The 16,156-nt window shown below is 32.9% G+C and overlaps 1 pseudogene; it reads right to left on the reverse strand.

The window, feature by feature from the left end:
- The window catches only part of LOC134848697 (GATA zinc finger domain-containing protein 14-like), a 57,435-nt pseudogene that overhangs the window by 9,497 nt on the left and 31,782 nt on the right, over window positions 1-16,156 (reverse strand).

Raw genomic sequence — 16,156 nt, forward strand, 5'->3', positions numbered from 1 at the left:
AAAACTGATTAATTTTTTAAAAAAAAAACAGCGAATAAAATGTTGGAAATTAAAGATTTCTGAAAACAAATCCAACCAAAAATTTCTGTGATTGCGTTTTATTTTAGAAAAAAACTGACTTGTTTTTGAAGGAATATCAATTGTCGAGTTTATCAGAAGAAAGATGATGCCTCAAAGTTCTTTGAACTTCTAGAACAACATAAATTGGCACTTTTGTCAATACTATACTTAAGTCCGTGCGAAACTTATGTCACCATGTTTAAGCGTAAAAGTTTTTGCATGCTCAACGAAACAATTTTTGCACGCTTGAGCTATTTCGTGTTTTGCAATATTTAAAAAAAACGTTTTCGATTCTCCAGTTCATGAACGCTAGGCCATTCAAAGGCCCGATTGTTAGGCTCTTGCAAGCACATGGTGCACTGGAGGTGAGGAGAAGGACTGCGGAGTGTAGTGTGCTGTGAAGGTTGGATCCATCCATCTATGAATTAAGGAACGAGCGTTTACCTCATCAGTTTGAAATAATCAACCCTATTGTGGTATCTTCTCTGGGTTGCGCTTCGATCTGCAAAATGGGACTCCAAATTTAATAAAGGAATTTTTTTAGTTTCCGAGATAAAACGTTTTTGATGATTCTTTAAAATTTCTTAGAATTTCTTACATTTCAAAAGCATCGGAGCATTTAGTATTCCCAACCCTACGCCTGATTACTGACAAGGCCTTCTCACGGATTTCATTTTTGCCTCCAATTATAACGGTTCAAAACCTTATAGTTGTTGCGATATGCCGTTCCATATGCTTAGTTGAAAAAAAAATCAAGAAAATGATTTAGAAATTTTTTTAACGAAATCGAAGTTGTCAGCCCTAGGGCGTTTTTTCTGACGAATGTCTAGGCTAGTATCAAATTATTGTCAGCAGTTGTAAAAATGGCTTCTTGTGATTGGGGGAGTTTTTTTAGTTTTCGAGACCTAACATTTTTTCATAACTCAAAAGATAAAAAGTATACCTTTAAAAAATTTGAGTTTTTGTATCATGTGAATCCTTCCGCATTGTGTCAGTCAAAAAAACTATATTGTCCCAAATTCAACCAGTCTTTCATCGGTCCATTAATCTATTCATTCATTGATCTTTGCAAGAAGCTACAAGCTATCCATTCACCCAGCCATATATCCATCAAGCCATCCAGCCATCTAGACATTGTTCCATATATTCATCTATTAATCTAGCTATCCTTCCTTCAGGTGTCCATCTATTCGCATCCAATCTTCGATCCAACAAACAAATCATCAATCCAGCCATCCATACCGCAATACATCCATCCCTCCCCATCAACCAAAACATCCATCCACCAGCCCATTGGTCAGTCTAGCCATCCATTAAACAATAAACCCAGCTGTCTATCCATCCTCTCAAACAGCCATCAATCTAAATCGCCATCAATTAATGCAATCAATTATCCAGCCTACTTATATTTTACTTGTAAGGCGTTTGCAGACATTACTGTCCCGTATCCGCGCTCTGATCATCCAAAACGAGACACCGCCACTGTTTGCAGTCAATTGCGCTCTTTTTGCAAATGTCAGCCGAGCACTCAACCCATCTTTGGACGGACATCTTTCGCGGCTTTTTGTTGCACTTCAGGCCGTTTCAACGACTTGCGCCACTTGTAAAAACGCAGCCCGATGGTCATTTCCTCGACTCTGCTTTCACAAATTCAAGAGCAACATTGGGAGCTTCGTCTTCTCTCATTCGCAAAACTCGGCCCAATCATTTGGTTCTTCGTGTTTGAAAAACTTCGGTAGTACTAATTTCGAGCTTCAACAATACTCACACCGCTTGTGATGGTTACAAATGGTCAAATGGTTTCTCGTGGCCATATAATGAATACGTTGTTTTCGAAGTAATTCAGATTATCCACATGTGAAATAATCACAGGCTAATAGCCGCAGCCACAGAGAAGAATAATTCTAACACAAGCCTTAACACTTTAGCTTTTAACTTAATACTTGTAAGCTTTAGCTTTTAATCTCAAGGTAAAATTTTCTACACATTGTAAAGTTTTTTAATCATTGGCCTGCTTGCCAGTTCTCAGTTTGACTTCATGCGAAATTTATCGTCCAATTGTATGTTATTGCCTGGATGGAAAAAGTTGTCGACTCAGGCGAGGTGTTGGTCATAGCAGGTCAAATTTTAGGTTTCTTCTGTTACACAGAACGTTGTTTTTTCTATAATGGATTCAAGATCGATTTTTGCTGCTTCTGTTGTTACTCGGTTTAACAAAAACATGAGCAAAGTTCTCAATTAATTCTTGTGAACAAAAATCATCAGCAAAATTAAGGTATGCTACATCCTCATCGTCGAGTGGAATTCCATGTCTGTTGTTTTTAGGGGCAGAAAACATGAGCCAATTAATTCACCAAGGTAAAAAAAGGAGACAAGATCAACAACCACTGTCTCATATCGCTTGTCATTGAGAGTCTTCGTGACAAAGTATTGTACACTCTGATTGGCAGTAAGTTTCATTATACTTTATGGAACCTGATCCAAACTACATTTTATGATTGGATAAATTAGATATTTTACCAATGTAAAGTATTTAATATTAACCAATCATGATTCATCTAACTAACAACCCACTTATTTGTAAGTGCTGAAATTACTTGTAATTTCAGCACCAGAGAGATTTGAATTTTACTTAGAAATTAGTTGTCTCTCCAAGAGAACTTCAGCAGCCGCAACAAACTAGTATACCCTAGATCTATTGAGCCTAGCAGAGACTAGTTAAACATCCTGAGACTAGAAAGTATAAGAGTAAGATTAGGATCGGTATTAGACTAAGAAGCTGCACGAATCTATCCGGCCGAAAATAAGATAGCGTGACGAGCAGACGGTGTACCCTATCCGAAATTACTCTATGAGTTAACCACATCGGTCCTAACTCATCTGGTGCGACCATAAGTCTCGAATAGGACCTTAATAGCTTAGAATTAACCAAAAAATAGATTAGAATTTAGACAAAACATTTTTAAAATGTTATACGATAATAATTTAATCGAAATGTCTCTACGACTCAATAGATCAGAGCCGATATTCCGAACGATAACAGAACTACCCGGAACTGGAAGAAGACCTCGAATAAGAGACGACATACAACAAAGTAGAAACTTACCAAATAGTTTTATGATCGTACGGCAAAAGCCAACACAAACTTTTATATTTAGAATCTTATTAGCAATGAATTTAGATTTTCATTTGCAAACATAAAATTTTGAAGTCAATCTTCATGATCATTTCAGGCGCTAAACAAAGTTATTAATATACAATAACCATTGATAAAAAGATCTCAGATCGTTTTCTTACTTTCTGCAGTCTTATATAAATCAAGTTTGAAAAATATTTATTGAAAATGAAAATAAAAATTAGTAGCATGACAATGAATTGTTAGTAATCATAAAATCATCTGTTGTCCCAGCTCTATCACCTAAACATAACAGCAATCATAAACTCACTAATATCATTAAAAAACTAAAAGTTTTTCTTCGATAAAATTAAACAATTTTAAACTTAAATTCACTTAATTTAAAAAAAAAAAACAGATCATCAAGGCTTATCCTTGGATCTTAATAAATTTTCTATTTCACTCAATTTAAAACCTGATCATCAAGGCCTATCCTCGGATCAAAAAGAACAATTTTGTTCTCCCCCACTCACTTAGCAAGTGTCTAACGACCTCAAACGTCGATTCACTATCCAACCCTTCCAAACGACCCAAGACTAATAGAAACTTTTAAATAAAACTAACCATTCAAATTAGGATAAACAGTGAAGAACTTCGGTTATTCATCCTTCACTTGAACCCTCCTCTTACCAGACCCAGGATAAATCTTAGACTTAGTAAGTTTAAAATAGTATCTAACGAACTACTTGCGTTCTAATTATACCTGAACCTTGTGGATCGATTTACTATTCTCCAACCCTTGAACACAATCACTACCCCTAAGTAAGATTAAGTAAGTTAACACCTTAGCTTAGACTAGTCACGAGAAAGTAAAAAACCATTCTTCGGAATCGATATACCTTTCTCTCCTACCCTGAGCAAAAAGACCCAGGTTAAGCTAACCAAAAAATCGTAAGGACTAACAGTCTAAGAAAATAGAAATCACCTAACAACTTTTTGCATCCCTCATCCTAAACCTTATGTCGTTCAAAAATCTAGGAAATAAACAAACAATCGTTTTACACAACTGCGAGATAGATAACCAAAAATACGACCTTGTAATCACACCTCATACACAAACAGTTGGATACATTAGAACAAAACGACTAACAATAAAAAGAAAAATAATAAACAAACAAAGACAAATCACACAAAAAAGATTTTCAAAAAATAGAAACGCATTTTCAGAATCAGAAGCCAGCAATTTAGATGAACTCTACAAATTAAAGGAATCAATAGATAAAAACTGTCCCATTCACGATTCTTTATATTTTTCCGATTCAGAAACAACTTCAAATTCATCAAAAAGATGAAAAAGAAGAATAAAAAAGCAATATAATTACAAACCAGTACACTTGTATAATTGGAACCAACCAATTAGACACATCGATAGTTATATATTAACAGTCATTAAACGAAAAAATGAGCCACAGCCACACTCAAAGTGACGATAGTCCAGATGACGAAGAGGTTTACCCCTTCCTCATAGATGCACCCGATAATAGAGGGCAACATGATTTTTGCAAGAATTTACTCTTAAATTTGTTTGAACCCGGAATCAGCCCATGCAAAGCAGAATTCCCAGATGTAAAAATCAAAAGACAAATTATTGAACATTATCTGAAAGATATATGTAATTTAACACAACAATATGGAATCTACACCATAGAATTCAGCACACCAAATCCGAATCATCGAAAATATGTAATTCAAACAGACAATCTTGAATTAGAATTTTCAAAAGTATTCTTAGAATATATTAAAAGCATACAATATCATAATTCACAAAGAGCAAACTCCATATTCACTAACGAAGTTTTTGCAATAATATATACCTATATTTCAATATTAGAAAAAACTGAATTTCAAAGTATCTCACCAACTGAAACATCCAAACATACAAAAGTACGACAAGAAATCACATTATTTTCAACTTTCCTACATATAATCAAAGAAAATTTAACTAAAGACGATGTTTCACAACACACAAAACATGACTTACAAAAAACTTTGGCATGGTTTATAATAGATTATTTCACACATAATATAGACTTAATTTCACAAGCAAGAAAAAATTTCAGACCTCAAAATCCAAATGATGATACTGCCATTACAGAACAGTCAGACTACGTTTGGGACCCTGAATGGTCTCATCATCCATTTATAAACATTCCACAATCAATCTCAAGTCAAGCAATAAGTACAATATCTTACCAAAGAGATTATGTAAAAGTAGTACCACTAACCATTGATGCAACACCATTAAACTACAACACATTTTTTCCCGATACGCGAAATAACAGTTTAAATTCGACCGTCATACACAATGAAAACCTTAATGGAACTAGAAATCTTACACAACAAGATATCCAAACACCATCACACTTCATAAATGAAGAAATTGTCCAAACAACAACAACTACACAACAAAGTATTTCACCAATACATCCAAATTTAACAACACCAAAAAAAAACAAATACTTCATTGGCACAAGTAACCTTACAATCAACCGTTAAACCTTCGGTTGCTCCAAAATATTCACAAATGGATTATCAAACATATAGATCTATGACAGTACCATCAAAATCACGAAGAACGTTCACAAGAAACACTTTTGCAGAACACAATTATAATTATGCACATTCATCAAAAACAAATTATCCACCACGAAAAACTAATAATAATCATGTAAGTTCTCACTATTGGGATAACCCAATAACAACAACCAACTCAGTAAAATTTTCGGACTAACTCACATCCTCCACAGGACCATAGTGAAAATTATCCATTCTTTCAACAAAATAAAAATAAAAAGCAAGCACCTCATCAAACGGATTACTTATCATCTGATGATGATTATTTACAACCAGACATTTTTGCACCATATACCCAAGAATATCGCAAACAAGGATCGCGACGACCACATATAATAGAATTTTTTCTCCAAATCCAACAGATACACGAAATCAACAACCAATCCATATGTCAAATCCAAAAAATACACAATCTTTCCAACCAATTCAACCACAAAACCCAATGACTATGCACTCGTATCAACCAACTCAAAAGCAAAATGAAATACCACTCCCATATTACCTTCAGCAACACGAAATAACAAAAAATCAACTTTCAATTTTTTCGCAAATGCCAAATGCCGCAGAGTCAAAACAGATGACAATGAATCCATACCTTATGGGTGGATCATCAATAACATCAAATAAACCACTAATTGTATTCACAGGAACAGACCCTGAATATTCTGTAGAAGATTATTTAAATGCAGTAACAGCAAATTTAATTTTAAATATAGGACCTGAACCAATTAATACGCCACTACACCAAAATTGGATACATCGACGCACAGCGTTGATACAAATAACCTTAGACGGCGCAGCTCAAAAATGGTTTTCAGTATTACCTATATAAATAAAATCAGACTGGAAAAGATTTACACAAGAATTTTCAAAAATGTTTGACTCCGAAAGAAATAAACAACACCAAAGAGTTTTATGTAATGAAATTCGCAGATTACCAAATGAAACCATTAAACAATTAGCAGTACGTATCGAAACACTAGTTCGAAAAGCATATTCACTAAATACACATGACTATTAAAACACAAAAATGACAGAAATTTTAATGATGACCTTAACACCTCAATTAAGGAAAATAGCAATAAAAAAGAGAGCATCTCATCCTTCTTCAATTCGAGAGCCAGATTTAGATTTTCGAAAACTAGTAGACAAACTAGAGCAAGCGGAAATTACAATGAAACTTGAAGAAACAGAAAATCTAAAACTACAATATGTTAATCGAATTGAAACAAACACTACAAATATCAAAAACATACAGGAATCAGATACAGACTTGGTTGAAAAAATCACTGAAATACTAAAAATTTATGAAAAACACCCAAATTTTAAAGGCAAACCATCTTTCAAAAAATGGTGTAATTCTTGCCGACGATACGAACATAGTATACCCGAATGTAGACAAAAGCAACAAGATAACCAAAACAAACCTCAAAAATATAAAGAACCAAATAAATCATTCTATCAATACATGAAGAAAGATCAAAATCTATCAAACAAAAATGTATACAGTAACAACAGTTCAGGAAAACCACTTCTGAACAACACCAGTTACACAAGGAATCAATCACCATATAACTCAAGTTATAGAGGAAGATCACCAGAACGAAGAAATACACAGAATTCTTCACAAAATCATTATAATCGATCAAATAGTCAAAATAACTATTCGAGATCAAATTCAAATGCAACACAATTTGTTTCTAGATCAAATTCACAATCAAACCCAAGAATTAAACACTATTCCAATAATCACTCACGAAACTCATCATATAACAGAAATAGAAACTATTCACATAATCGGAATAGAAGTTATTCAAACAATCGAAATCAGAATTATTCGAACAATCGATCAAGAAATAATTCACATAACAGATCAAACTATCACAGATCAAATAATAATTATCAAAACAGATCACGGAATAATTCACAAAATCGAAATTCAAGTTATAATAATCAATATAGAAATTATTCCCAATCACCACATAGGAATAATAACCATTATAATAATTCTAAACATCGATACAGAAGTAGTACACCAAAACATCAAAGTCATTTTATCAAGTACAGTCAAATGAAGAAATAACATCAGACCCCCCAGGTATTGATGACACAGGAAATAATGAACTACAACTAAATCAAATAAACTGTGAATCATCAGACACAGAAAGTGATACAGAAAATACTATCTCCATAAATATGATAGAAGTCGAAAACGACTACGAACCTATTATATATGAACAACCTTTTACATCACATATATATGAAAATCAATTGGAACTCCTTCACAATTATTGCATTGAACCCATCAAAACTACACAAACTGCACAAGAAATAAACGAAAGTAACACGGCAAGTAAACCCAACGAAAATGACAAAACAAAATGTTTAAATACAAATCATATCTATCAAAATATACAAAAAGAACAACCCAGAGAAAAAATTTGGACAATACCATTTCTCTTAGAAACTCCAAGAAACAAAGAATTTCAACCACCAGATCTTGAAATTGATTTTTTAATTGATTCAGGAGCAGAATTAAACATAAGTAACATTCTCACATGGAATGAAATCAAAACATTACACCCAAAATTAACGCCTCTTGCAACCTCTAGTAAACTAGCAACAGCACAAGGATCAACATTAATAAATTAGGGAAAAGTTCAATTACTCCTCCTCCCCACAAGAACAATGGAGCGAATTAAAATTCTAAACAAACCATTTAAACAAACATTTCATATCACTGATATTAAACACAATATCATTGGTATACCATTTATATCTAAATTTATACCAACAATCAACATCTTGAAAAGTAAACTACTAATCAAAGATAAGTACACAAAAACAAAAAAAAACAGCTCTAACATTTTTTCAAAAATTAAATAAACAACCACCATTCTTTTTAAAATTTTATCCAATTTATAACCAACAACGGAAACACTTGAAACCACTATCAGGAAACATATATAACTTTTCAATAAAACAAGTTCACCAATATGACAAAAGTCAAAATAAATAAAAACTCTTTATGTCAGACTTTGAGTTTAAACCTATTCATAATTTTTTCAAAATCACGATTTCATCTATAAAATATTTGAAAAATACGAATTCAGACATCATTTCGTTACATGTGTATAACAACACACCGTACCAAGTAACATTACCCTTAGGACTTTTAGGATATTGCGAAACAAACGCTACAATATCACCCGTACATGAAAAAGCATACCGCGTAAATAATATACTTCAATTGTTAGATATTTGTCAATCCACAGTTTTTAAGGAAGAACTATCCATAAATAGTATAATAAGCAATGAAAAGAGGAACACAGATTATTTCACAAAAACACCATATTTTAAACCAACATTCAATATAACAAATTACACAAAAGAACAACAACAATTTTTAACGATGTTTAACTTTGAACACTCGCAAATTACACAAATCGAATTTGACAAACTAGCAAAACAACTGTTAAAATATTCAACAGTCTATGCAACATCAAAATTTGATGTTGGGAAAATCAGTTCATCACTCCATCTCCCGTTAAAACCTGACGCAGTTTTCAAAAAACAAAGAGCAAGTAAAGTACCAATTCATTTACACGATAAGGTAAGTAGATTACTGGATATTTTAGAACAATACAAAATTATCTCTTCAGTAAACAAAGAAGAACAACCAAAAGGTAACACATTTATTAACCCTGTTATCATCCTAGCCAAAAATGAATCATTAAAAATAGTTTTAGACGCCAGATATCTCAATTCATTAATAAAGGAATCAAAATGCAATTGGCCTATTGAACCAATACAAGTTATTTTAACAAAAATAAACGGAAGATACTTTACAACCGCAGACATGAATAGTGCATACAATCAAATGCCACTAGATGAACAATCACGACGTTTAGCACAATTTGTTATTGGAAATCAACGATATGAATTCAATCGCCTCTTCTATGGAATATCCATAGGACCAGCAGCATTTTCAGCTTTTATGAGCAAAATTTTTAGACCACTAATACTTAAGAAAAAACCAATCACCTATTTAGACGATGTTTTTATGCAATCACAGACAAAAGAAGAAATGTTTACAGTTTTAGAACACTATCATGAAATACTTCAGAACAAAAATCTGAAGGCCGCCCCCGATAAATCACACTTATTTTTAACACGAGTTAAATTTTTAGGATATAACATAGACAGAAACACAATCACTCCAATAAAATCACGCATTGTTTTTATTCAAAAACTTCAACTACCAACAAACAAAAAGAAAATCCAAGAATTCCTTGGAATGTTAAATTTCTTAAGCAAATACGTTTATAAAATGCAATTATATTTAAGACCGTTCTATAATATCCTCAGACAACAAAATAATTTTGAATGGACCACTGAACATCAAACAAGATTTGAAGAAATTAAAAAACTTTTAACTGAACAAATTTCAAACACAATCCCTGATCCAAATCAACCATTCTACGCAATGTGCGATGCTTCAAGATTTGGCATCGGCGCAGCATTACTACAATCACACAGTGGTACAAATAAAATGAACCTTATATCAGCAAATTCCCGATTATTCACTCAAGCAGAGCTACGACTCTCAACTCTAATGAGAGAATGTACAGCTATAATTTATACACTTACAGAATATGAATTTCTGATACTTGGATCAAAACATCCAACAATTCTATTCACAGATCATAAACCAATCGTTTTTCTCTTTACACAAAAGTCAAATCCTAATCACCGAGTTTATAGATTTCAATTAATTCTAATGAATTTTCCAAACTTACATATAGTTTGGACAGCAGGAAAGAATCTTGCATTACCAGATACATTAAGTCGAAATACACCACCTGAATTACTTACACGAAAAACTACAGTTGAAATACCCAAAAATATAAAATTTTACCTTGCAAAAAACAAAACATCACCCCGACTAGAATGCAAATATGCAGTAAAAACTGACATTGAACAATCACAAATAAATAGCCTACAACACTTCCCACTTTACTTAAATTGCCAAAATAATCACTACGAAGTTGATCTACTTGGAACATCAACTTTCAAACCAATTCCATACTCACAATGGATACAAAATAACACTCAACAAAAACGAATAAAACACCACTCGCATAAAAAAGACCTTTTTCCGTTAATTGAAAAAGAAAATTTAACTGATAAAATAAATTTATCAGGACCACAAACAAATGATTCAAAATACACAATAAATCAAGTTTTTGACCTCCATGACCCACTTGACACAATTCCTTTATCTAAATTAGAAATTGAAAACATTTTTCTCCCTCCAACAGATAAAATTACAATTAATAGCTTGAAACAATATCAAAATCTTGACCCAGTAATTAGACAACTAAAATCATGGCACAAATACAAAACTAAGCCCGTAAAAGCAGATACCACAATTTTAGGAAATAAAACACTCCTCCGATATTTTAGAAAATTTAATAATACATCAATTAATGAAAACACAGACCTTCTAGAATATCATTTAAATGATACTACAGTTCCCTGTCTCCCTTTAAGTATGATTCTAATAGCTTTTAACATTTCACATACACAAAACATTAAAGGACACTCTGGAACAGAGAAAATATATTCAAATTTTACACAAAACTTTTATTTCCCAAATGCACCAATTTGGATAAAAGTAATATGCAATGATTGTATAGTATGTCAGCTAAATAACCCTTATCCAAATCAAAAACAAATAGCACAAAAACAAGATTTTAAAGGACAAAGTTTATATTTTAACCACCGTATATCATTCGATACAAAAGGACCAATTTCACCATCCTCTGAAGGAAACTCCTACATTATGGTAATTGTTGACGCATTTACACATTATGTAGCACTCAACCCAGTACCACATTGTAACGCTTATTATGCTTACACAACACTTTACGAACACTGGATAGCCAAATTCGGATTACCCGAAATTTTAGTTACAGACAACGGTACAGAGTTCATAAATAATGAAATCATCACATTATGTCCTTTATACAACATTAAGCACAAACGGCGTACATCTCATGCATCTTGGACAAACGGTTTAGTCGAAGGTATGAACCGTTCACTACAAGAATATCTGAGATGTATCATAAATGGAAATGATACAAGATACACAGAATGGTCAGCAGATGTAAAATTATTCCCCTTAGCATATAATTCACAAATTACGACAACTCTAGGAATGTCACCATACGAAATGGTTTTTAATCAAAAGCCACGTAAACCAATTATGTTTACAGCAAACTCTCATAAAAATACACAAGGTCATTGCCAACCAAATAAAGACTCAATTTGTTATAACCTACCTTTACACACACATGATGGAGATCATTTTCATCACCCACAAATCCTTAAATTAGCCTCCGGTACACACACCGAATGGATTTTAAATAGAGATAAAAAACACAATGAAATTTACCAAAAAGTAACAAAAAAATTGTTACAAAGGCAGAACATTAACGAACAAATAAATTCACGCTTTACACCAGCCTCAGATTTCAAAAATGGAACATTTGTCTTAATGCCTAATTTTAATACCCAAAAAGGAATTTCTAAAAACTTACAACCCCTTCGTAAAGGACCATACCAAATAATCGCCAAACCCACAGACGTAACATATAAAATCACCGATTCAGACAAAAAAGAAATTGTTCAACATAGAAACAATCTATTGCCTTACTACCCAAAAGAATACGCACTACGCGAACTAACTCAATTATATTCTTTCACAGGTTTAAAAGTTATTCCAAATCACCCACATACCGAAAATGAAATAAATGAACAAAACGACATTCACCTTGAAAAACAAAATAAAATACCAACTACAACCAAAAACAAAACAAAAAAGCTAGATCAAAAAACACAAAAAGAAAGAAAAAATAGAAAACTGATAGAAAAAATTATACCCCAAGAACAAGTCGAAAAATCAGAACATAGAGAGTCATCACGACTTAGAAATCAACCACGTAAAAACGACAAAACACTCATCCCACAATCTAAAATATTAAAGAAAGTTGAATTTCAAAAACAGCTTTAATTTTAAAATTTATTACTATTTGCACCTCTAAAAAACATTTTGTAATTTTTATAACATTTTTATCATCCCTAATATTGACATTATGCAAATGTATAAAGAAGGCAATCATAACATTCGCCTTAGCAACAATCCTTTTAATTCTTTTTCTTGAAGAATACTACAATAAACATAAATTTTTTCACTAAAATAAATCAATCAAAAAAACCCTCAAAAATTGCTAACCAACAATCACACAGTCAGTCTTCACCGACATCATCCCAAGAAAACCCGACAATACCTACAACTACCCAAAACCCCCAAACATCTACACGAATTTCTTTCCAAGATAACCCATACACTTTTGAAGAACGACACAGTCGCCTATCTGAACCATTAGAACCAGTTCAGCGACAGGCACCTCTAAGTGACCCGACATATAACTTGTACCCAACACTACCACAAGAATTAAGTAGAAAGAGAAATATTAGTCAAAACCAAAATACAGTTGAAATAAATAGACAAATTATACATCCACGACGAAATAGAAATTTTCAAACCCCTCGAGTTCATTTTGATATACCCCAATCCCCATCACCAACTACTCCGGAAAACCCAATTAGCATATTACCGGAAACCCCTACACTTCTTTCACAACGTAGCACCTCAAGTCTACCCTCAGATTACTTAGGTTCAACACCAACATCTGAACAAATACGTGAAAATCCCTTTAACCCCCCAAACCAAACATCGCGACTACCATAATGGACAACACAACCATTCACACAAGGTGAACCAAATTTAATAAATAACCCAATAGATTTTTCTGTGGATACAACAACATCATCCTCACTACCAGAAACATTATCACTACCGTCAACACCATCAATAAGCCAGATTTCACCGACGCCTTTCCCTTTAATTTTCCCAAATAACCTCGACGCTAGATATCGAGAACAATCATCAACAAATATCCCTTTAAGATTAGACTGGAACACATTCACAGCACCCCCACCATTATTTGGACAGCACCCAGAAAGTAACCGATTCCACAACTGGGCACTTCATAGATTACAATATAGACAAGACATCCACGAAGACATTCGTGACCTTAACATCCAAATACTCCAACAAAATAGTCTACAATTAAAATTTGAAATCACGTTTAAACTAAACAACATTGCTCAACATCCCTACCCATTAAACCCACCAAATATAACAGCTCAATCACTACCACCACCATTCATAACAACTGAAGTAATATATAAATACGACAGATATACCAAAAAGAGAATTGGTTACATAACATTTTATAACCCGTACTCAGGATTATCATATACATGTATATTCTAAAAATATTGATATTTCCCCAACTCCTTTTTCTAATAATCTGCGATCAGAACATAAATCCTTCTCCCCGCACAGGACCCCAAACTTATTAGTAACACATTACGATTGTGAAGAAAATGAACAGAAACACTACACAAATATGCAATAAATCAAGTATCACAATGCGAAATGTAACCACAAAGTATAGAAACTACAAATGTAATAGCGACACTATATTCAGAAGCCCGAGCAACAACAGTCATAGGATATAAATTTACAGCAACATTTTCCGAAAAGAAAGTACATTGTTCACAAGTTTCAAACGGAAATAAAAACCGACTTGACCATGAATCATTCTACCAAAGTAATATAGAACGACTTCTACATCTAAATCCTGATGATTGTAAAAACGAGCTACTCAGACTAAACATCACAAGAAATAAAAACAAGGACAGAAAAATAGTATATTTTCAAGTCTTTGCCGATTCTGTACATCAAGCAGAACTTGAAAGATATCAAGGACACATTAAACTAGATGAAAAATACCCATACAACGGCGCACACGGAAGATTAACTTATGACATACACGATAAGCACTGGATACCACACATTGCTATAAATAATCCATCAAACTGCAAAGCAGACACAAAAAATAAAGGATATCAAGAAATAATGTTTTTCGATTGGAAAATACAACTCGAAAAAGTACAAGTCACACGAGATTTATCTGACAACACAATGATCTATCAAGGAATTAGACTACCTTGTAAAAACGATCAAGGTTATTGTGATCCTTCAACACGGACACAAGCAACAATTGTTTGATTTCCCGAAGATTCATGTACAACATTTCAAGTAGCAAAAATACATGCTCGAATGATAAAATTTCACGAAATATATTTTATACAATCAATTCCATATGAGCAAGTCAATCCATCACGAAAACAAAGTACCGATTTTCGAAATACCCATAATATAGAAAATAAATTAACACGTTTTCAAATATATCAAGAAACAGAACTCGCATGCAAATACAGAAACCCACTTCACAAAACACAATATTCTGAAAAATTAGTTGAATACGAAAAAGGTTTCGACATGACCACTGGAAAAATAAACATTTACCCCTATGCCACAGGTCATCCTCTCCACAAAGGAACATCATATATACCAGTTAACTTTCAAAAAAGTTATGGTCAACCTGGTGGACATCTAAAGCCACATGACACTAGAAGCACACGTTTACAAGAACTATCACTAATGAATAATTCTTATTTTGGTAATATCCACTATGATATCCACTTAGATTTGAAATTAGACTACACGATTAGTCGAATTTTTCAAGAAATGTCACTCTCCGAATTAGAAACACTTCACCAACTATGCGAATTAGAAAGGACACAAATCCTACAATCACTAGCACTAGCAGTATTAAAAATACCCTACGCAGGATATTTACTATCAGGAAATAGATCAAATTTTCTAGACTACGAAGGAAACATCTTATGATTTTATACTTGTACCAAAAAAGTATCACCACTATATGTTTTTGAAGATAAAAGATGCTATAAAAGAATACCTATCTTTTATAAAAATAAAGAACATTTCGTTGACACACTTTCAACATACTTGAACATATTTTTAGGATACCGCAGTCCCATGTGGATCAGAGAATAGCCACAATTTAGTACAATTGAACCCTGATGAAGATAAATATTATCTTCTTACCCCATACCCCACATTAATGCAATCACTCAAAAAATTTTCACCCGAAAGCATCAGAGCTATTGCTCGTAACCCAAATATTGATTTACAATCAATTGGAATATATTAAAAATCTGATATCCAACACCACATTAGAACACAACAATTCCAGGAATTATTAACACAAATGGACACTATACAAAGACAATCAATTGACCAAAACTTACGCAAACTTGCCGAAACAGCAGGATTTGCAGATATCT

Source organism: Symsagittifera roscoffensis, chromosome 6 (genome assembly GCF_963678635.1).
Source record: "Symsagittifera roscoffensis chromosome 6, txSymRosc1.1, whole genome shotgun sequence".
Lineage (NCBI taxonomy): Eukaryota > Metazoa > Xenacoelomorpha > Acoela > Convolutidae > Symsagittifera > Symsagittifera roscoffensis.